Source organism: Arachis ipaensis, chromosome B3 (genome assembly GCF_059453495.1).
Source record: "Arachis ipaensis isolate K30076 ecotype BB chromosome B3, ASM5945349v1, whole genome shotgun sequence".
Classification (NCBI taxonomy): Eukaryota; Viridiplantae; Streptophyta; class Magnoliopsida; order Fabales; family Fabaceae; genus Arachis; species Arachis ipaensis.
This window is the reverse complement of record NC_142438.1, coordinates 86807966-86830712: the sequence shown is the minus strand read 5'-3', so window position 1 is coordinate 86830712 and position 22747 is coordinate 86807966. Positions and strand designations below refer to the sequence as shown.

At 41.7% G+C, this 22747-nt stretch overlaps 2 non-coding genes across 2 annotated transcripts; both read left to right on the top strand.

The window, feature by feature from the left end:
* Positions 1 to 2614: 2614 nt before the first annotated feature.
* Positions 2615 to 2718, top strand: LOC148571460 (small nucleolar RNA R71). The gene has a single exon (XR_015908936.1). It is a non-coding gene; the product is annotated as a small nucleolar RNA R71 (small nucleolar RNA).
* Positions 2719 to 22006: 19288 nt separating this feature from the next.
* On the top strand, positions 22007 to 22110 carry LOC148571459 (small nucleolar RNA R71). The gene has a single exon (XR_015880431.1). It is a non-coding gene; the product is annotated as a small nucleolar RNA R71 (small nucleolar RNA).
* The last annotated feature ends 637 nt before the right edge of the window (positions 22111 to 22747 follow it).

The window sequence follows — 22747 nt, the reverse complement described above, 5'->3', positions numbered from 1 at the left end:
GTGTAGGCAGCTAGGAAAAGAATCTCCAAACACAGAAAAATCGTCCATGAAGACCTCAATAAATTTTTCAATCATGTCCGAAAAGATGGACAGCATGCATCTTTGGAAAGTGGCAGGTGCATTGCACAATCCAAAGGGCATGCGTCTATAAGCAAAAACTCCATATGGACAAACAAATGATGTTTTCTCTTGATCTTTAGGATCAACTACTATTTGGTTGTAGCCTGAATATCCATCTAAAAAACAATAGTAAGCATGTCCGGCAAGCCTTTCAAGCATCTGATCCATGAATGGGAGTGGGAAATGATCCTTTCTGGTGGCTTCATTGAGCTTCCTGTAGTCTATGCACATCCTCCACCCAGTGACGGTTCTTGTGGGTATGAGTTCGTTCTTCTCATTTGGCACCACAGTTATGCCACCTTTCTTGGGAACTACATGGATGGGACTAACCCATGGGCTATCAGAAATGGGATAGATTACCCCTGCCTGCCATAACTTCATAACTTCCTTTTGTACCACTTCTTTCATGACGGGATTCAATCTTCTCTGAGCTTGAATGGAGGGTCTAGCATCCTCTTCTAACAAGATTTTATGCATGCATATGGATGAACTTATCCCCTTCAAATCGGCTAGGGTCCATCCAATGGCATCTTGATGAGTTTGTAGCACCTTGATCAATTCTTCTTCCTGTTCTTGGCTCAGGGCAGAGCTAATGATAACAGGGTGACTCTCATCACTACCCAAGTATGCATACTTGAGATTAGGGGGCAATGCTTTGAGCTCAGGTTTTAGTGCTTCCTTCTCTTCTTTCACTCTCTCTGGCATGCTTGGCATGGTTGTTTCAGCAGCCTTGATGTCACTGACTTCAATATCCTTGGTGAACTCCTCCTCTGCCACTTCCTTTATTGTTTCCTCAAAAGTTTCTTGTACTGAAATGTCCACTACATCAATCCTCATGCATTCCCTTAGTGATTCTGATGGATAGCTCATTGCCTTGAATACGTTAAACACCAATTTCTCATCATGTAGTCTAAGAGTGAGTTCACCCTTTTGTACATCTATGATGGCTCCAGCAGTAGCCAGGAAGGGTCTTCCCAGAATTATTGAAGCTTTGGCTTCTTCCTCCATATCTAACACCACAAAATCAGCAGGAAATATAAAATCTCCCACTTTCACCAACAAATCCTCAACTATCCCATGAGGGAATTTAAAAGTTCGATCTGCCAATTGGAGGGCCATTCTTGTTGGTTTGGCTTCCTCAATCTTCATTCTTCTCATCATTGTTAGAGACATCAAATTGATACTGGCCCCTAAGTCACACAAGGCCTTCTCCACCATGACTTCTCCTATGATGCAGGGGATTTGGAAACTGCCTGGATCCTTCAATTTCTGAGGCAATTTGTGCTGAATGATGGCACTGCATTCTTCAGTTAACAACACAGTTTCCTCATTTCTCCAGCTTCTCTTCTTGGTCATCAATTCCTTTAAGAATTTTGCATATAGTGGCATTTGCTCTATTGCCTCAGCAAAGGGAATGTTAATTTGAAGCTTCTTGAAAATCTCCAAGAACCTGGAGAATTGGCCATCCTTTTCACTTTTCATCAAACGTTGAGGATAAGGTGCTTTAGGTGTATAAGGCTTCAGGACCTCTTTTTCTTTTTCTTTTGTTGCAGACGGTGTAAAAGATTGTCCTTGTTCTTTGTCTTTCACATTTTCCTTTGCTTCATCCTTTGTGGTTTCCTTTGAGATCTCCTTCAGATTCTTTCCACTTCTGAGGGTTATGGCTTTACATTCTTCCCTTGCAATAGCCTTGGCAGCATGAGAAGCGCTTGTCCCAGGGGTTTGCTTAGACAAGTACATAATTTGATTTTCTAGCTTCTGGATGGCAGCTCCTTGGTTTTGCAGGTTAGAGTTTACTTCTTCCTTAAAAGCTTTCAATTCGGTTATGTCTTGACTCATGGTTGCAAGCATTCCTTCTATCCGGTTTAATTGATCTTGAAATTGTTGGTTTGGATTAGGTTGGGCAGGTTGATTATTTTGGCCATGATATGATGGTTGGGAGTAAGTGTTTTGTGTGGCTTGGTATGATCTTTGGTTGGAGTTTTGGTATGTGGAATTGTTATGTTGGTTGTGGTTGTAAGGTTTGTGGTTTTGTGGTTGGGTTTGTTGGTTCCCCCACCCAAAGTTTGGGTGATTTTTCCATCCTGGGTTGTAAGTGTTGGAATGTGGATCATATGATTGCCTTTGTTGGTTTCCCACATAGTTGGCCTCTTCCCAATCACCTCCTTCAATGCTTACTTCCTCTTGATCTTGTGTGTGTATTGCAGCCACTTGCTTTGTTTCTAATTGCCTGGTAAGCTCTGCTAGTTGCTTGGCAAACACCTTGTTTTGGGCTAGAATTGTATCAACATGGTTCAGCTCCATGACTCCCTTAGTGTTGTGCCTTTCTGATGCATAGTAGTACTCATTCTCAGCCACTGTCTCAATCACCTCAATGGCCTCTTCCACAGTCTTTTTCCTGTTCAATGAACCTCCTGATGAATGGTCTACAGCCTTCCTTGATTCATAAGAGAGTCCATCATAGAAAATATGCAATTGCACCCAATCATGGAACATGTCTGGTGGGCATTTCCTTGTCAACTCCTTGAATCTCTCCCATGCCTCGTAGAGAGTTTCACCATCTTGTTGTCTAAAAGTTTGAACCTCAGATCGAAGCCTATTGACCTTTTGTGGGGGGTAGAAACGTGCCAGAAACTTGCTTTCCACCTCATCCCATGTTGTTAGACTCCCCCTTGGGAATGATTCCAGCCACTTAGCTGCCTTGTCCCTAAGTGAAAATGGGAACAAAAGCAGTTTATAGGCATCTTCCTGGACTCCATTGGACTTCACAGTGTCACAAATTCTCAGGAATTTTGTGAGATGTTGGTTGGGATCTTCATTAGCACTTCCACCAAATGAACAATGATTCTCCACAAGTGATATTAGCTGTGGTTTGAGCTCGAAATTGTTGGCCTGAATGGGTGGTTTCTGGATGCTGCTACCACAATTCCCAGAGGTTGGGTTTATGTATGAACTAAGAACCCTCCTCTCAGGAATGGCATTGTTTCCATCAGCTCTCTCATGGTTGTGAACTTCTCTATGCATGTTGAGATCTAAAGCTTCCTCAAAATTGTCCTCAGATTCTCCTTCGGATTCCTCTTCTCCCACTACTCTCTTCCCTCTTGCTTCCCTTCTCAGTCTATGAAGGGTCCTCTCTGGTTCGGTATATGGAGGAGTTGATGTCTCTCCTCTCCTACCTGTCATACAAGAACACAGCACAGGCACAAACAAGTGAAATACTCTTGGTTAATGGAAGAGTATGGTTAGAGCAATTGAGGAATTAATTCAAACAGTTAGTGAGTCAGTGAGTTAGTTGCTTGAATTTAAAGGCATAAAGAAAGAAAGCATGTAACAGAGTGCAGAATTTAAAATTCAACAAGTAACTTGTACTGAATTAATCAAAACACAAAAAAATGCTCAATCTAGTTAACTTCCAATTGGAGAATTGTCAATCGAAAACCAATCCCCGGCAACGGCGCCATAAACTTGATGCGCATAAACTAGTTATGCTACGATTTAGGAAATTGCACGATCGGCAAAATTCCTTCCGGCAAGTGCACCGGTTATCGTCAAGTAAAAACTCACAATAGAGTGAGGTCGAATCCCACAAGGATTGGTTGAGTGAGCAATTCGGATTAGAAGTGTGTTCTAGTTGAGCGGAATCAAGATTGAGATGAGAATTGCGGAATGTAAAATTGGCGGGAAAAGTAAATGACAAGAAATTGAAAATGCGGAATCTTAAATTGCATGAATTAAAGAGCAGAAACTAAATTGCTGAAATTAAAAGGGAATGGGGGTGATTGCATGAATTGAGTTGCAGAATGTAAAGAGAAGATGGAAATCAGAATTGGGGGATTCATTGGGTTATAGGAGATATTGAGATCTCCGAATCAAAACATGTTTATCTCTTCCTCAAGCAATGCGTTCATTGAATTTTGCTTGGCAATCTTATATGATTGGATCCCAATCCCTTGGTTCACCAATTCTCTCTAAAAATGAACAAATTCCCAATCCCTTGGTTTAAATGTTCATAAGAAGAGATGATGCTCGATCACTGATTATACCACACAGTTTCATGAACCACAATTTGGTAGGATTACATGTCACAATATCCATCCAAACCCCAATCCAATTCACTGTGAGAAAGCTTCTCTAGCATGAATCCTCCATTCCTTTCCCAAGGTTCCGAAGGATTCCAATTATGGGTAGTTTCTTTCCCAAGACAACTACCCAATGGAATTAGATCGAGAAGCTTTCTAACAAAATTCAAGAGAAAAGATTGAAGAAGAAGATAAACTATTATTGATTCATTGAATTACAATAGAGCTCCCTAACCCAATGAAAGGGGGTTTAGTGAGTCATAGCTCTGAATTCAATTACAAAGATATGAAAACTAGCTAAAAGTGAAGGTAAAAGTTCCTTTCTAACTTAAATTCTATCCTATTTATACACTTTCTATATTGAGCTTCTGTTGTGTTTCTTGGGCTTTGAGGCCTCTCCCTGCTTTCCTTTTGCCTTGGGTTTATGATCCATAATCTTGATGAGGCTGCTGATCCAAATTCTGTAACATTCATTGAGCCAACTTAGTGATAATCAAATAATGGCACATGACTCAATAAATTGAAATTTCAGACTCATCAATCCTTCAGGCCCAATCCCATAAACCATGATATTCAATTGGGTTTCATACCAGAATAAGTTTAAGTTAATGTTTGTGCTCAAATACTAACTTAAACCACAATATTTTTGGTCCAAAAACCTTTTCCAAGAGTGGCGTTTAAGTTGCAGTTCAAGCTTAAACTGCAGCTTAAACGCCAGACACTTCCAGTGAGGCCTTTTGTAGAAGCACGTTTAAGCTTCAGTTTAAGGTTAAACTGAAGCTTAAACGTGGGAATGGAAGAAGGCAGCCCTGGAGAGTCATGTAGTCGAACACGTTTAAGCTTCAGTTTAAGGTTAAACTGAAGCTTAAACGTGGATATAGGAAGGGCAGCCCTGGAGGTCGAACACGTTTAACCTCCAGTTTAAGGTTAAACTGGAGGTTAAACGTGGAAATGGAAGGAGGCATCCTGGAGGTCGAACACGTTTAACCTCCAGTTTAAGGTTAACCTGGAGGTTAAACGTGGAAGCTTAGAAGGGTAGCCCTGGAGGTGTCGAACACGTTTAAGCTCCAGTTTGAGGTCAAACTGGAGCTTAAACGTGGAAATGGAGAGAGCAACCCTGGAGGAGAAAACTTGGTCGAACACGTTTAAGCTCCAGTTTGAGGTCAAACTGGAGCTTAAACGTGGAAATGGCTCCCTGGTGCTTTTCCCATTCTGGCGTTTAACCTCCAGTTTAAGGTTAAACTGGAGGTTAAACGTGGAACTCCTTCCTGAGTGGCATTATCATTCTGGCGTTTAACCTCCAGTTTGAGGTCAAACTGGAGGTTAAACGTGGAATGCTTCTTTGGTGAGACTTTTCATTCTGGTGTTTAACCTCCAGTTTAAGGTTAAACTGGAGGTTAAACTTCAATTCCAGCATTTCTTAGCCTTCATGATTCTGGCGTTTAAGCTCCAGTTTAGGCTTAAACTGGAACTTAAACTCCACATGTGATATTCAAGCTTCCTTTATTGATTTTGTTGCTTCCTTGCTTAGCCTCTTCTTCCCTGAAATCATCCAAACAAATGCATCAAAGTCTTGCAAAATTTCATGAGACATCTTCCATTCATAGCATTCAAGTAATATAACTAAAACTCATGGAATTTGCATTAAAATCATACTGTTTGGATGGTTCATTACTTTGTTCTTCATTTAACCATTTTTGGTTACTTTAAGCTCAAGAAAATGCATAAAACAACTAAAACTAACAGAAAAATGCTAGTGAAACTAGCCTAAGATGCCTTGGCATCAGAGAACCAGCATTTGATCAATAAATGGAAGGGGGTAGTGATCCTTACGAGTGGCCTGGTTGAGGCGCCTGTAATCAATGAAGACCCTCCAAGCGTTCTGTACTCTGGTTGCTATGAGCTCTCCATGCTCGTTCTTCACTGTAGTGACTCCAGACTTCTTGGGTACCACTTGTACTGGGCTTACCCATTCACTGTCTGAGATGGGATAGATGATATCCGCCTCAAGTAGTCTGGTCACTTCTTTTTTGACAACCTCTAAGATAGTGGGATTCAGTCTTCTCTGGGGTTGACGAACAGGCCTAGCTCCCTCTTTTAAAAATATTCTGTGCTCACAAACTTGAGGGTTGATGCCTTCTATATCTTCCAAGCTCCATCCAATTGCTTTTCTGTGTTTCCTCAGCACACTGAGTAGCTGTGCTTCTTGTTGGGAAGTGAGTTCCCTTGCAATGATAACTGGAAACTTCTTCTTGTCCTTAAGGTAAGCATACTTGAGGTGTGGAGGGAGGGGCTTTAATTCTAATTTTTGCTCATGGTCAGGCTTCGGATTATCTGGGGCTGGTGATAGTGGCAAAGTACCCTCATTGTCCTCTGAAAGTGTCCCCACACTTGGACCTTGTCCTGTGTACTTCTCTTCTAACTCCTCCTGGTGAACTTCAGCCACGGTTTCATCTATGATGTCACACTGGGAGATAGAAAGGTCATCCAGAGGGTGCTCCATAGCTCTATTTAAACTGAATTTCACTATTCTGCCATCTATTTCAAAAGAATAAGTTCTGGAAAATGCGTCCAGCTTGAACTTTGAAGTCTTCAGGAATGGTCTTCCAAGCAAGATTGATGATGGCCTTCCTGAGTCATTAGGGAGCATTTCCAGGATATAGAAGTCAATGGGAAATGTGAGCCCCTTAATGCTCATTAATACATCTTCAGCAATTCCAACCACTGTAATTATGCTTTTATCTGCTAACACAAAACAAGCTGCCGACCTTTTTAAGGGAGGGAGCCTTAAAGTATCAAATATAGACAAAGGCATTATACTAACACATGCTCCTAAATCACACATGCAGTCAGAAAATATCACACCACCAATAGTACAATTAACCATACATGGACCTGGATCACTACACTTTTCAGGTATACCTCCCATTAAAGCAGATATAGAACTACCTAAAGGAATAGTTTCTAATTCATTAATTTTGTCTTTATGTATACATAAATCTTTTAGAAACTTTACGTATTTAGGTACCTGCTGAATAACATCAAAAAGGGGAACAGTTACCTCAACCTTTTTGAATATTTCTACCATTTTAGGATCAAGTTCCATCTGCTTCTTGGGTTTTCTTGCAATTTATGGAAATGGAATAGGGAGGACGTTTCTTGCAGGGTCTGCCTCCTTTGGTGCTTCCTTCTGTGGTTGAGCTTCTTCTTCTTCAACCATGTCTTGTATGTCCTCTTCCTCTTCAGCATCCTCTACTTCCACCACCTCTTCAGTTGAGGCATGTTCTGATGGGATTGGCTCCTCCTGATTCCTCTCCTGTAGTGTGGTTTTGGACCTTAGGGTGATGGCATTGATGCCACCCTTTGGATTGGACAATGGTTGAGAAGGGATTCCACTGGAGCTCAAAGGCTGGTTGTTGGAGTTATTTAGTGATCCAATCTGTGATACAAGAGCTTGCAAGGTAGAGTTCAGACCATTTAGAGTAGAAGTAAGGTTGTTTTCCATGGCCTGCTATCTCTGATCAATAGATTGTAGTAACTCATCATTAAAAGATGAAGAGGGATAAGTGATCTGAGAGGTCTGATGTTGGTTGTACTGTAGTCCTTGGAATTGCCTCAGGTAAAGTGCTCTGTAAGGCTGGTTCTGGTTCTGCTGCCTGTTATTGTTATTATTCCACCTCTGATTTCCCTGATTGTCTCTGCCTCCTCTGTTATTGTTGTCCCTCCAGCTCTGGTTAGAATTATCTCTCCAACCTTGGTTTGAATTGTCCTGCCATCCGTGGTTGTAGCTACCACCTTGATTGTATCCTTGATTGGAATGGTCATAGAAGTTATGAGTGGCTGCCACTGTGTTGTCTTCCTACTGGAGCTGCGAACATTCATCAGTATAATGGCTATAATCAGCACAGATCCCGCATACTCTTTGTGGAACCAACTGTTGGCTTTACTGTGGTGGAGAGGGCTGAGCTTGCTGAGCTTGTTGTTGACTCAACTGCATCTGTTTCAGTAAGTTGGTCATTTCACAGATACTCTGAGTTAGAGCAGCAGTCTCTCTACTAGAGGATACTTCTACAACAGCTTTTAACCAGCTTTGTTTCTGCCTGTGATTCCTAGTAGATTCAGCTAAGTCGCTGATCAATTACCATGCTTCATCAATGGTCTTGTACTTTTTCATAGACCCATTGCTAGCACTTTCCAATGTGGTCTTATCTTGGGGCCTCATGCCCTGTGTGACATAGCCGAGCAACACTATCTTGTTAATCATATGGTGGGGGCATTCTTCCAGAAGATTGTTGAAGCGCTCCCAGTATTCGTAGAGAGTCTTGGATTCGTCCTGAACAATCATGGAAATGTCTTTCCTCGGTATATCAGTAACTTCAGTTGGAAAGAATTTTTCCAAAAATTCTCTTCTAAGCGTATCCCAGTCAGAAACAGTTGCTGCGGGTTGAGTGTAGTACCACTCTCTCGCCTTTTCCTCAAGAGAGAATGGGAAATCTTTTAACAAAAAAGAAGTTTCACCTGCACCATCACACCTGACAGTAGAGTAGGATGCTTGGAAATCCCTAAGGTGCTTAATAGGCTCTTGAGCAGGTAAGCCATGAAACTTAGGCATCAAGTTGAGCAGTACAGTCTTTATTTCAAAGTCCGTAGCCACCGCTGGGTGATGCGCTTGAAACGGTTGCAGTGTGAAATCAGGGGCTCTTGCCTCCTGGATAGTAACTCTCCTAGGTGCCGCCATGTCACCTGCATGTAAATCAACCGAATCAGTAGAAAGGGAGCTTGTTTCTTCTTCAAGTGACATTTCAGATTCGCTCTCGGAGAGGACTAACCGACGCCGAGCTTGTCTTATGCGTGAAATAGTTCTTTCGATCTCAGGATCAAATACTGGCAAGCTTGGATCAGGAAGTGAACGCGTCATTTAAGGAAAGAAACATGCAGCTCATAGTAGCAAAAAAATAAAATAAAATGCAGATAAATAAATTCCAATCAATAACTTAGCACTCTATTGCAACTCCCCGGCAACGGCGCCAAAAATTGACGTGGCGGAAATTAGCGAGTTAAGAAATTATTATAAGAGATGCATTGCAAGTATAGTTCTCAACCAACCAAAATTCCGCTTATCAATTTAAAAGGGTGGTCACAAAATTAGAATCAAAATACTGGGAGTATGAATCCCAGGTCATCTCCCAACGAGTTGCAGAAAGGTGTGCTATTTTATTAATCAGATGTTTTCTAAAATGGTTTGAGTTGATAAACAGGAAATTAAATCAGAGAAATTATGTAATTTAAATAAAAACCTTGACCAGGAGTAGATTAGTTGGAAGCCCTATCCTTGATGGAGTTCTCTAAGATCAATTGATAATTGAAGGTTGTCTGCTCAGTTATCCTTTACCAGATAAAGGAAAGTTGAGCAAGTTGGAAGTCAGTTTCTATTCACAAGTTCTAATCCTCTCCCTTAGGAAGGACTAGTGTTAGTGATTAGAGGTTGACCCAACGCTAATCCCAATTATAATTTTTACTCTTGAACATCCAACTCAAGGTGTTCCTTTCAATCAACTCCCAATCAAGTTATGGAACTACTCGCTCATTATGAATGTAAACTTCGCAAAATAAGAAAGGGAAATAAGGAAAGACATGATAGATAATAATCAAAAGGGTTAATAAAAATAAAAATAGTTCTTGTATTAATAAATTCTAAAGATAATCCAATAGTAACTCCGAATAAAATAAGGATATGAAAGAGTAAGCGACAAGTAAGGAAACAAACTAGAATGATGAAGTCTTGACGGAGGTAATAACTCTTCTCAATATCCCAATCTGAAAAGCTATAAAATCAAAATCCTAAGAACTATGAATGTGTAGAGAGAAAACCTAGAGGAGGAGTAAAATCAGATCTAAAACTAAAATTATGCGGAATGAATGTTGTTTTTTTTTTTGTCTCTGCATGTTCCCTGGCTCTAATATGCTTTTCTGGGCCGAAAATTGGGCCAAAACAGGGCCCAAAATTGCCCCCAGTGAATTCTGCAGATTCTGCAGATCGCGCACGTCACCCGATCGCGTCATCCACGCGTTCGCGTCATCCAGCGTCTTGCCTTGCCACGCGTGCGCGTCATCCACGCCTTCGCGTCACTTGTGCAGTTTTCATTCCATGCGTTCGTGTCAGGCACACGGGCGTGTCACTGCAATTTTCTTTATGTCGCGAGGTTGCCTGAGTCATGCGTCTGTGTCACTGCTCGCTGGTCATCTCATCAATTTCTTGTGTTCCTTCCATTTTTGCAAGCCTCCTTTCCAATCTCCAAGTCATTCATGCCCTATAAAGCCTGAAACACTTAACACACAGATCACAGCATCGAATGGAATAAAGGAGAATTAAAATACATAATTAAAAATCTCTAGGAAGCAGTTTTTCAACTATGGGGTAATTTTGGGAAGTAATTGTAAATACATGCTAATTTAATGAATAAGTGGGTAAAGATTTGATAAAATCACACAATTAAACACAATATAAACCATAAAATAATGGTTTATCAATTACATCATTAGAGCATGAAAATGTAGAAGAAACAAGATGAAAGCAATGAATTAAACATGGATCTATGATGCAATTAATCCTAGGAACCCTAATTCTAGAGAGAAGAGGGAGCTTCTCTCTATAGAAACTAACCTACATGGTGCTAATGCTACAAACAATTGCTCCCCCCCTTTACCCATGCTTGAATTCTGCATGAAATAGCATTAGAAATGAGTTGGGTTGGGCCCAAAGTGCTTCAGAAATCGCTGGGGGCGATTTTACTTTAGTGGGCCAAGAGCAGCATCGGCATGCACGCATACATGGCGCGTGCGCGCCCCTGAACGCGAAGTAACCTATGGCAAATTTTATATCATTTTGAAGCCCCGGATGTTAGCTTTCCAAGCAACTGGAACCGCCTCATTTGGACCTCTGTAGCTTAAGTTATGGTCGATTGAGTGCAAAGAGGTCGGACTTGACAGCTTTACGGTTCCTTCATTTCTTCATGAGTTCTCCCACTTTGCATGCTTTTATCCTCACTTCTTCCATCCAATACTTGTCCTATGAACCTGAGATCACTCAACAAATACATCAAGGCATTGAATGGAATTAAAGTGAATTGAATTTAGTTATTTTAAGGCCTAAAAAGCATGTTTTCACATTTAAGTTCAAATCAAGGGAGAATTGTAAAACCATGCTATTTCATTGAATAAATGTGGGAAAAGGTGATAAAATCCCCCAAATTAAGCACAAGATAAACCACAAAATTGGGGTTTATCACTCTCGCCCTTCGAGGTCGGACACCTTGTAGTAATCTTTCCCCAGTACTTTGATGCCAAGGCATCTTAGGCTAGTTTCACTAGCATTTTTTTTGATAGTTTTAGTTGTTTTATGCATTTTCTTGAGCTTAAAGTAACCAAGAATGGTTAAAAGAAGAACAAAGCAATGAACCATCCAAACAGTATGATTTTGATGCAAATTCCATGAGTTTTTAGTTATATTACTTGAATGCTATGAATGGAAGATTTCTCATGAAATTTTGCAAGACTTTGATGCAATTGTTTGGATGATTTCAGGGAAGAAGAGGCTAGGCAAGGAAGCAACAAAGTCAATAAAGGAAGCTTGAATATCACATGTGGAGTTTAAGTTCCAGTTTAAGCCTAAACTGGAGCTTAAACGCCAGAATCATGAAGGCTAAGAAATGCTGAAACTGAAGTTTAACCTCCAGTTTAACCTTAAACTGGAGGTTAAACGCCAGAATGAAAGTCTCACCAAAGAAGCATTTCCACGTTTAACCTCCAGTTTAACCTTAAACTGGAGGTTAAACGCCAGAATGAGAATGCCAATCAGGAAGCATTTCCACGTTTAACCTCCAGTTTAACCTTAAACTGGAGGTTAAACGCCAGAAATGGGAAGTGCACCAGGGAGCCATTTCCACGTTTAAGCTCCAGTTTAACCTTAAACTGGAGCTTAAACGTGTTCGACCAAGTTTTCTCCTCCAGGGTTGCTTTCTCCATTTCCACGTTTAAGCTCCAGTTTAACCTTAAACTTAAACTGGAGCTTAAACGTGTTCGACACCTCCAGGGCTACCTTTCTCAGCTTCCACGTTTAAGCTCCAGTTTAACCTTAAACTGGAGCTTAAACGTGTTCGACCTCCAGGATGCCTTCTTCCATTTCCACGTTTAAGCTCCAGTTTAACCTTAAACTGGAGCTTAAACGTGTTCGACCTCCAGGGCTGCCTTTTCTATCTCCACGTTTAAGCTTCAGTTTAACCTTAAACTGAAGCTTAAACGTGTTCGACTAAGTTACCCTCCAGGGCTGCCTTCTTCCATTTCCACGTTTAAGCTTCAGTTTAACCTTAAACTGAAGCTTAAACGTGCTTCCACAAAAGGCATCACTGGAAGTGTCTGGCGTTTAAGCTACAGTTTAAGCTTAAACTGCAACTTAAACGCCACTCTTGGAAAAGGTTTCTGGGCCAACAATATTGCGGTTTAAGTTAGTATTTGAGCACAAACATTAACTTAAACTTACTCTGGTATGAAACCCAATTGAATATCATGGTTTATGGGATTGGGCCTGAAGGATTGATGAGTCTGAAATTTCAATTTATTGAGTCATGTGTCATTAATTGATTATCACTAAGTTGGCTCAATGAATGTTACAGAATTTGGATCAACAGCCTCATCAAGATTATGGATCATAAACCCAAGGCAAAAGGAAAGCAGGGAGAGGCCTCAAAGCCCAAGAAACACAACAGAAGCTCAATATAGAAAGTGTATAAATAGGATAGAATTTAAGTTAGGAAGGACTTTTACTTTTTCATTTAGCTAGTTTTCATATCTTTGTAATTGAATTCAGAGCTATGACTCACTAAACCCCCTTTCATTGGGTTAGGGAGCTCTATTGTAATTCAATGAATCAATAATAGTTTATCTTCTTCTTCAATCTTTTCTCTTGAATTTTGTTAGAAAGCTTCTCGATCTAATTCCATTGGGTAGTTGTCTTGGGAAAGAAACTACCCATAATTGGAATCCTTCGGAACCTTGGGAAAGGAATGGAGGATTCATGCTAGAGAAGCTTTCTCACAGTGAATTGGATTGGGGTTTGGATGGATATTGTGACATGTAATCCTACCAAATTGTGGTTCATGAAACTGTGTGGTATAATCAGTGATCGAGCATCATCTCTTCTTATGAACATTTAAACCAAGGGATTGGGAATTTGTTTGTTTTTAGAGAGAATTGGTGAGCCAAGGGATTGGGATCCAATCATATAAGATTGCCAAGCAAAATTCAATGAACGCATTGGTTGAGGAAGAGATAAAACATGTTTTGATTCGGAGATCTCAATATCTCCTATAACCCAATGAATTCCCCATTTTTGATTTCCACTTTCTCTTTACATTCTGCAACTAAATTCATGCAATCACCCCCATTCCCTTTTAATTTCAGCAATTTAGCTTATGCTCTTTAATTCATGCAATTTAAGATTCCGCCATTTCAATTTCTTGTCATTTACTTTTCCCGCCAATTTTTCATTCCGCAATTCTCATCTAAATCTTGATTCCGCTCAACTAGAACACACTTCTAATCTGAATTGCTCACTCAACCAATCCTTGTGGGATTCGACCTCACTCTATTGTGAGTTTTTACTTGACGATAACCGGTGCACTTGCCGGAAGGAATTTTGCCGATCGTGCAATTTCCTAAATCGTAGCATAACAAGTTTATGCGCATCATACTTCCGTTACTCAGTATGGTCCTTTCCAGTTTGCTGCTTGCTTCCCTTCTCCTGAACAACCTTCACCGATATCATTTCGGATTAAGATGAGATCATTGGTGGTACAACTTCGCTGGATTACCTTCCGATTATACCTCAGAGCCATTCAACGCTTCAGGGCTTCCTCTCTAATCCGAGCTTTTTCTCGAACTTCTGGAAGTAGGTCGAGCTCTTCCCTTTGAGCTTGGGAGTTGGTTTTTTCATTGTAGAGGATCATTCTGGGGGATCCTTCTTCTACCTCCACGGGAATCATTGCATCCATTCTGTAAGCAAGTCAGAATGGTGATTGTCCAGTGGTTGAATGTGGTGTTGTCCGGTATACCCATAGGACTTGTGGGAGCTCTTCAGCCCAAACCCCCTTGGCATCCTGTAGTCTTCGTTTTAACCCGGCCAGTATGACTTTATTGGTGGCTTTCGCCTGTCCATTGGCTTGTGGGTACTCTACAGAGGTGAACTGGTGTTTGATTTTCAAATCAGCTACCAGATTTCTGAAGCCCGTGTCGGTGAATTGAGTGCCATTGTCTATGTTAATGGAGTGTGGTACCCCAAACCTTGCGACAATGTTTCTGTATAAGAACTTCCGACTTCTTTGGGCGGTGACAGTGGCCAAAGGTTCTGCCCCAATCTATTTTTTGAAATAGTCTGTTTCTACAATGAGGAACTTAACTTGTCCTGATCCCTGAGGGAAAGGTCCGAGGAGGTCGAGCTCCCATTTTGCGAATTGCCAGGGTGAAGTGACACAAATGAGTTCTTCGGGTGGTGCGATGTGAAAGTTCACGTGCTTCTGGCATGGGGGGCATATTTTGACAAACTCTGTTGCTTCCTTTTGCAAGGTCGGCCAATAAAAACCACCTCTGAGTACCTTTTTAGCAAGAGCTCTTGCCCCAAGGTGGTTGCCATACATGCCTCCGTGGACTTCTTCTAGGACGTCCTTTGTAGCAGAGGTCGGGACACATTTTACGAGGGGTGCCAAAATCCCTCTCCTATATAAGATGTCATCCACTATGGTGTAGTACTGTGCTTCTCGTACTAACCTTTTTGCCTCTTTTTTATCTATGGGGAGCATTTTCGACTTGAGATAGTTGACTATAGGAGTCATCCACCCTTGGTCCTGGTCTGATATGTTTAGGACCTTTTTCTCTTCCATGGTTGACAGATTTTGTAGTGTTTCTTGGATGAGGCTTCTATTATTGCCCCCTAGTTTGGTGCTGGCTAGTTTTGAAAGTGCGTCAGCTCGTGCATTTTGTTCTCCGGGTATATGTCGTATCTAATATTCCACAAATTGTCCGAGCTGTTCTCTGGTCTTATCTAGGTATTTCCTCATAGTGGGATCCTTGGCTTGGTAGCTCCCTTCTATTTGTGAGGTGACCACTTGTGAATTACTGAAAATGATAAGCTTCTGAGCTCCTACCTCTACAGCCAGCTTCAAACTAGCCAGTAAGGCTTCGTATTCAGCTTGGTTATTTGAAGCGGGAAACTCAAACTTTAACGAGAGCTCGATTTGGGTTCCCTTATCGCTTTCTAAGATGACGCCTGCACCACTCCCGGTTTTGTTCGAGGAGCCATCCAAATAAAGGCTCCACTCTTTGGGGGTACCCGGGGTGTCAGTGTACTCTGCGATGAAGTCGGCTAGGTACTGTGACTTAATAGCTGTCCGAGCTTCATATTTAAGATCGAATTCTGATAATTCGACTGCCCATTGTAGGATTCTTCCAACTAAGTCTGTTTTCTGTAAAATACCTTTTATGGGCTGGTTAGTCCGTACTCTGATGGTGTAAGCTTGGAAGTATGGGCGGAGTCGTCGAGAAGTTAGTATGAGGGCATAGGCGAATTTTTCTATCTTTTGGTAGTTTAGTTCAGCCCCTTGTAGAGCCTTACTAATGAAGTAGATGAGTTGTTGCCCACTTTCGTCTTCTCCGACTAATGCTGAAGCTATTGCCCGACTTCCTATGGCGAGGTATAGCATGAGTTCTTCGCCTTCCCGAGGTCGAGTAAGGATGGGCGGTTGCCCCAGAAATTTTTTGAAATCTTGGAAGGCTTGTTCGCATTCTGGAGTCCACCCAAACCTCTTTCCCTTCCTTAATGTTGCATAGAAGGGGAGAGATCTTAAGGCTAATCCAGCTAGGAACCTAAACAGAGCTGCTAGTCTTCCATTGAGCTGCTAGACCTCTTTGACACAGGTCGGACTTTTCGTGCGAAGTATGGCCTAGCACTTATCTGGGTTTTCTTCGATTCCTCTTTGGGTGAGCATGAAGCCCAAGAATTTTCCAGCTTCTACTGTGAAAGTGGATTTTGAGGGATTAAGTCTCATCCCATGCTTTCTCATGGTATCGAACACTTCAGTGAGGTCGGATAGCAATGTTTCTTCGCCTTGTGTCTTTACCAACATGTCATCGACATAAACTTCTATTAGCTTCCCAATGTGATTGGCGAAGACTTTGTTCATCAGTCTTTGGTAGGTAGCCCCTGCGTTCTTGAGTCCGAAAGGCATGACTATATAGTAGTAGTTTGCTTTTAGGGTTAAAAATGATGTTTTCTCCTGGTCGGGTGGATACATTGGGATTTGATTATAGCCCGAGTAAGCGTCCATGAAGGAGAGGTACTGATAGCCTGACGAAGCATCGACTAGTGTGTTTATAATCTTTTGGGCAGGCTTTGTTAAGGTCGGTGTAATTAGTGCACATCCGCCATTTCCCATTTGACTTTTTGACCAATACTACATTGGCTAGCCGTAATGGATACTTTACCTCCTGGTGCACGAAATTGTGATCATCAACAATGGCGCCAAAGACTTGGAGCTCTCAAACGTGAATCACACTTTGTCATAATTCCGCACAACTAACCAGCAAGTGCACTGGGTCGTCCAAGTAATACCTTATGTGAGTAAGGGTCGATCCCACGGAGACTGTCGGCTTGAAGCAAGCTATGGTCATCTTGTAAATCTCAGTCAGGCGGATTCAAATGGTTATGGAAAATGGATAATTAAAAGATGAATAAAACATAAAATAAGATAAAGATAGAGATACTTATGTAATTCATTGGTAGGAATTTCAGATAAGCGTGTGAAGATGCTTTGTTCCTCTTGAACCTCTGATTTCCTATTGCCTTCTTCCAATCATTTATACTCATTTTCATGGCAAGCTTTATGTTGGGCATCACCGTTGTCAATGCCTACTTCCTGTCCTCTCAGTGAAAATGTTCTACGCACGCTGTCATCGCACAGCTAATCATCTGTCGGTTCTCGATCATGTTGGAATAGGATCCATTGATCCTTTTGCGTCTGTCACATGCCCAACACTCGCGAGTTTGAAGCTCGTCACAGTCATCCCTTCCCAGATCCTACTTAGAATACCACAGACAAGGTTTAGACGTTCCAGATCTCAAGAATGGCCGCCAATAGTTCTAGCCTATACCACGAAGGTTCCAATCTTAGATTAGAAACCCAAGAGATACACATTTAAGCTTGTTTGCATGTAGAACGGAAGTGGTTGTCAGTCACGCATTCATAGGTGAGAATGGTGATGAGTGTCACATAATCATCACATTCATCATGTTCTTGGGTATGAATGAATATCTTGGAGAAGAAATAGACTTGAGTTGAATAGAAAAACAATAATAATTGTATTAATTCATAAAGAACAGCAGAGCTCCACACCTTAATCTATGGTGTGTAGAAACTCCACCGTTGAAAATACAAAAGTGATAATGGTGTAAGCATGGCCGAATGGCCAGCCTCCAAGGTCTAGGGACTAAACGTCCAAAGATGAAAATACAATAGCAAAAGGTCCTATTTATAGAAAACTAGTAGCCTAGGGTTACAGAAATGAGTAATTAATGCATAAATCTTCTTCCGGGCCCAGTTGGTGTGTGCTTGGAATGAGCATTGAAGCTCCCATGTGTAGAGACTTTTCTTGGAGTTAAACGCCAGCTTTTGTGCTAGTTCGGGCATTTAACTCCAGCTTTTGTGCCAGTTCTGGCGTTAAACGCCAGAATTCTTGAGCTGACTTGGAATGCCTGTTTGGGCCATCAAATCTCGGGAAAAGTATAGACTATTAAATATTGCTGGAAAGCCCAGGATGTCTACTTTTCAAAGGAATTGAGAGCGCACTAATTGGGCTTCTATAGCTCTAGAAAATCTACTTTGAGTGCAGGGAGGTCAGAATCCAACAGCATATGCAGTCCTTTTTCGGCCTCTGAATCAGATTTTTGCTCAGGTCCCTCAATTTCAGCCAGAAAATACCTGAAATCACAGAAAAACACACAAACTCATAGTAAAGTCTAGAAGAGTGATTTTTATTTAAAAACTAATAAAAACATAATAAAAACTAATTAAAATATACTAAAAACATACTAAAAATAATGCCAAAAAGCGTATAAATTATCCGCTCATCACCTCCCTTATGAATCCTGCCTCCAGCAAGGCCTGTACCTGCTCCTCTACAGCTTGCGACCTTTCTGGGCCGAGTTTCCTATGTTTTTGCTGTGCTGGCCGAGATCCTGGATATACGGCTAACTTATGGCACATTAGTTCGGGATCAATACCGGGCATGTCGGCGGCCTTCCATGCAAAGAGGTCGGAGTTATCCTTTAGGAGTTTTATTAACAGTTCCTTTAGGTCGGCCTTCAGATTCTCCCCTATACTTGTCATTTTGTCTTGAGTGTCTCCAATTTGTACTTCTTTGGTTTCACCTTCTGGATGAGGGCGAAGTTCTTCGCGAGCTCGAATTCCCCCGAGTTCTATAGTATTGATTTCCCTTCCTCTGGGGTTACCTTTAAGGTTCAGACTCTCATTATAACAGCATCGTGCGAGTTTTTGGTCTCCCTTTATGGAAGCTATCCCTTCTATGGTTGGGAACTTCATGCATAGGTGTACAGTGGTGACCACCGCGGCGAGTTGGTTCAGCATTGTCCAACCTATCAGAGCGTTATAGGCCGAGCTTACGTCGACTACTATGTAGTCTACGCTTAATGTCTTAGACCGAGTTCCTTTTCCAAAGGTTGTGTGAAGTGGGATGTACCCTAGTGGTTGAATTAGAGCGTCTCCAAGCCCGAATAAACTATTTTGATACGCTCTGAGCTCTTTTTCTTGTAAGTCGAGCTTGTCGAAGGTGGATATGAACAGGATATCCGCGGAGCTTCCTTGGTCTACCAGTGTTTGGTGGTGATTGGCATTAGCTAGTATGATTGTAATGACTACGGGGTCATCATGCCCCGGGATGATGCCTGCAGCGTCTTCTTAAGTGAAGGTAATAGTGGGGAGGTCAGGTGACCTGTCCCCTCCTCCAATATGGTACACCTCTTTGAGGTGTCTTTTACGGGACGACTTAGAGATCCCTCCTCCTATGAATCCACCATTTATCATGTAAAAATGCCTCTCGGGGGTGTGAGGGGACATTCAGCTCGTCCGACCTCTTCGTCCCTTCTTCGCTTCTTGGCTTCGTCTGTTTTGTTGGCCAGGGACCTGTCTAGTCTTCCTTCCCGGGCTAGCTTCTCTATGACGTTCTTTAGGTCGTAGCATTCGTTGGTAGGGTGCCCGTAGACTCGATGGTATTCGCAATACTCTATCCGACTTCCTCCTCTTTTATGCTTGATCGAATGAGGGGGCGGGATCTTCTCAGTGTTGCATATTTCTCTGTAAACATCCACAAGGGACACCCTTAGGGGAGTGTAGTTGTGGTATTTTCTAGGTTTATCAATATGCTAGTCTTCTTTTTTATTGGATTCTTTATCCTTGTCCCGAGGTGGGTAGGTGAATCCGGATTTTGAGGTTTCTCCTAACCGAAAGTTCTCCTCCACATTAATGTACTTTTCTACCCGCTCTTGTACCTCGTTTAGAGAGGTTGGGTGCTTTTTGGATATGGAGTGGCTAAAGGGTCCTTCTCGTAGGCCGTTGATGAAACCCATGATGGCTTCTTCTGTCGGCAGACTTTGTATGTCCAGACATGATTTGTTAAATCTTTCCATATAATTGCGTAGGCTTTCCCGATCTCCTTGCTTAATCCCTAGCAGGCTGGGAGCATGCTTGGCTTTGTCTTTCTGGATGGAGAATCTAGCTAGGAATTTCTTGGCGAGGTCATCGAAGCTTGCTATTGACCTTGGTGGCAAACTGTCGAACCACTTTATTGCTCTTTGTTAAAGTGGTCGGGAAGGCTTTACAACGGATTGCATCTGAGGCATCTGTAAGATACATCCGACTTCTAAAATTGCTGAGATGATGGCTTGGATCGGACGTGCCATCATACAGGGTCATGTCGGGGGCTTTAAAGTCCTTCGGAACTTTAGCTTTCATGATCTCCTTCGTGAACGAGTCTTGGTCCTTGTGGGAGCTATCTTCGTGGCTGGTTCGAGTGGTCTTGGTTTTGAGATCAGCTTCGAGCTTTTGGAGCTTGTCCTCCAGCTCTCGACGCCCCGTCTGGTTTCTCTCTAAAGGTCTCGCTCAGCCTTCCACTGCCGGTCGGCTTCTTGTTCAATCTGTTTAAGTCGATGTTGTTGCTCACAGATAGCTTCCAAGATTTTGGTGTTTGGGGGTTGTTTACCTCCCTTACCTTGAAGTGTATCCTTTGGTATGGTATCCACGTTCTTTTGCGGCATTCTATCCTCCAAGCCAGAATTATGATCGTTGTCAAGGTTGTCCTCCATGACGATGGAATGACTTCCAGGTTCCCCGGCAACGGCGCCAATGTTCCATGGGTTACCTGAACTGTAGGTCGATCTCGGAGGAGATCTACGGTTGTGGCCGGAGTGTTCGTGTCCGACTTGCTGAATCTTGAGATGTTGCTGATCCTTGATCACTGGAGGGTGGTGGTACCTGCAAAAGACTCCGATGTTTAAGTTAGCACGGACTTTAAGCAGGTTTTTTGTGTAGAATCAGAGTATGAGTTATACCTGGGTGCTCCAGTGTATTTATAGTAGTGTGGAGTGACCTCCCTTGAGATAAGTTAGTTATCTTATCTGATCTTTTGTGGGTAAGTCCCCTTATCTTTGGCCAGCCACCTTTCGGTGGGCTGTGATCTTTTGCTTTGGGCCTACTTGGGCCCTTATAGCGATTTGGCCGAGCTCTTTTGGGAAGAGGTCGATGTCGACCTACCTTTATAAGAGGTCGGTCGTTTCCGTCTTCATTCAACCCAGCTCACCTAGCTCGACCCATGGTATGAACACTAGCCAAGAATGTCTTTTAGCATTTATGCTTCTCTAGTTGTTGGTTTTACCTTCTTGTTATTTACTTTCTTGCCTCCTTCTTTGCAAACCCCCTCTTATACTCATAACCGATAACACGCATACCTCACTGCAATTCCTTTGAGAGATAACCCGAGGTTTAAATACTCTCAATTCTTATTGGTTTGTACTTGTGACAAACAAATTAAACTTTGATTCGGGTCATTTGTTGGTTCAGGACTATACTTGCAAAAGAATTATTTTGTGAAATTTTTGAACCAACGTTTGGCCCACATCAGAGAGGAATTTGGAGGATTTTGGGATTATACAGGAGGTCTTTGTTGGTAAGGGGTGTTAAAGTTGTTTTCTCATGCTCCTTGGTTTCCCTATCCAAAGTTAGGGTGATTCCTCTATCCAACGTTGTAGGTTTTAGAGAATGGATCATTGTGTGGTGGTCTAGAAGAATTGCCCATGTGATTCACTTGTTCAATAGAGGAGTGATCATCTTTAAATAATGAACATCCTTTACTTTGATGTGTTCCTCCACAGAAATCACAGGTGATGTCTTGTGTTCCCATTCTTGAAATTTCCATGTGTCCCATTTACTTAATAGTGCACTAATTTGCTGGGACATGGCCTTGTTTTGTGTGAGCAGAGTATCCAGTATGTCTACTCTATCACTCTTCTCTTCATTGTTCTTTCAGAGCAATACATGTATTGGTTATTAGCTACTACTTCAATTAAGTTAAAGGCTTTGTCAATAGACTTCCTATATAGAGATACTTCTGCTGATGAGTCTAGTAAAGTTCTAGAGGCATGAGTAACTCTGCCATAAAAGACTTGGAGTTATAACTAATCAGAAAATATATCATGATGACACTTTCTCAGCATCTCCTTGTATCTCTCCCAAGTTTCATAGATAAATTCTTCATCCTTCTATGTGAAGGTTTGAATGTCATGTCTTAATTTTGCCAACTTCAGTAATGGAATAAATTTGGTTAGAAACTTGTTAACTAAATCTTTCCATGTTGATATACTTTTCAGAAGCTAGGTTTAAAGCCATTGCTTGGCCCTGTCCCTTAGAGAGAATAGGAATAGCCTTAGGTGGTAGCCTTTGGGGAAGACTCCATTGCTCTTGACTGTGTCAGAAATCTGTAGGAAGTTAGATATGTGCAGATTTAGATCTTCTTGAGGGTTCCCACTAAACTGACTTTGTTGCACCAATTAGATGAGAGTTGGCTTCAATTCAAAACTATTTGGTTTCACATTGAGTGTCACTATGCTGCTTCCACAGTTTTGAGAAGGGGGTTGGTGAAGTCACCAAAAGTCATTCTAGTATTGTTTGGCTCGGCTGCCATCCTTTCCTCTTCTTCAACTTTCTTCTGGTTTTTGAATTTCTTTCTCAATCTCTAGAGAGTTAGTTCTATTTTAGGATCGAACTAGAGAGCTTCATTGTCCTTATTGCTCTGCATAAACACATAGACAACGAGAAATATTAAAATTTCCAATGTCACAATGAAGAAAATTCCAAGTGAGGTAAAAGCAAAAAGAAAAAGGTTTAATATAGGGAATCAATTAACTAGTTTGTTGTCAATCTCAATTAATC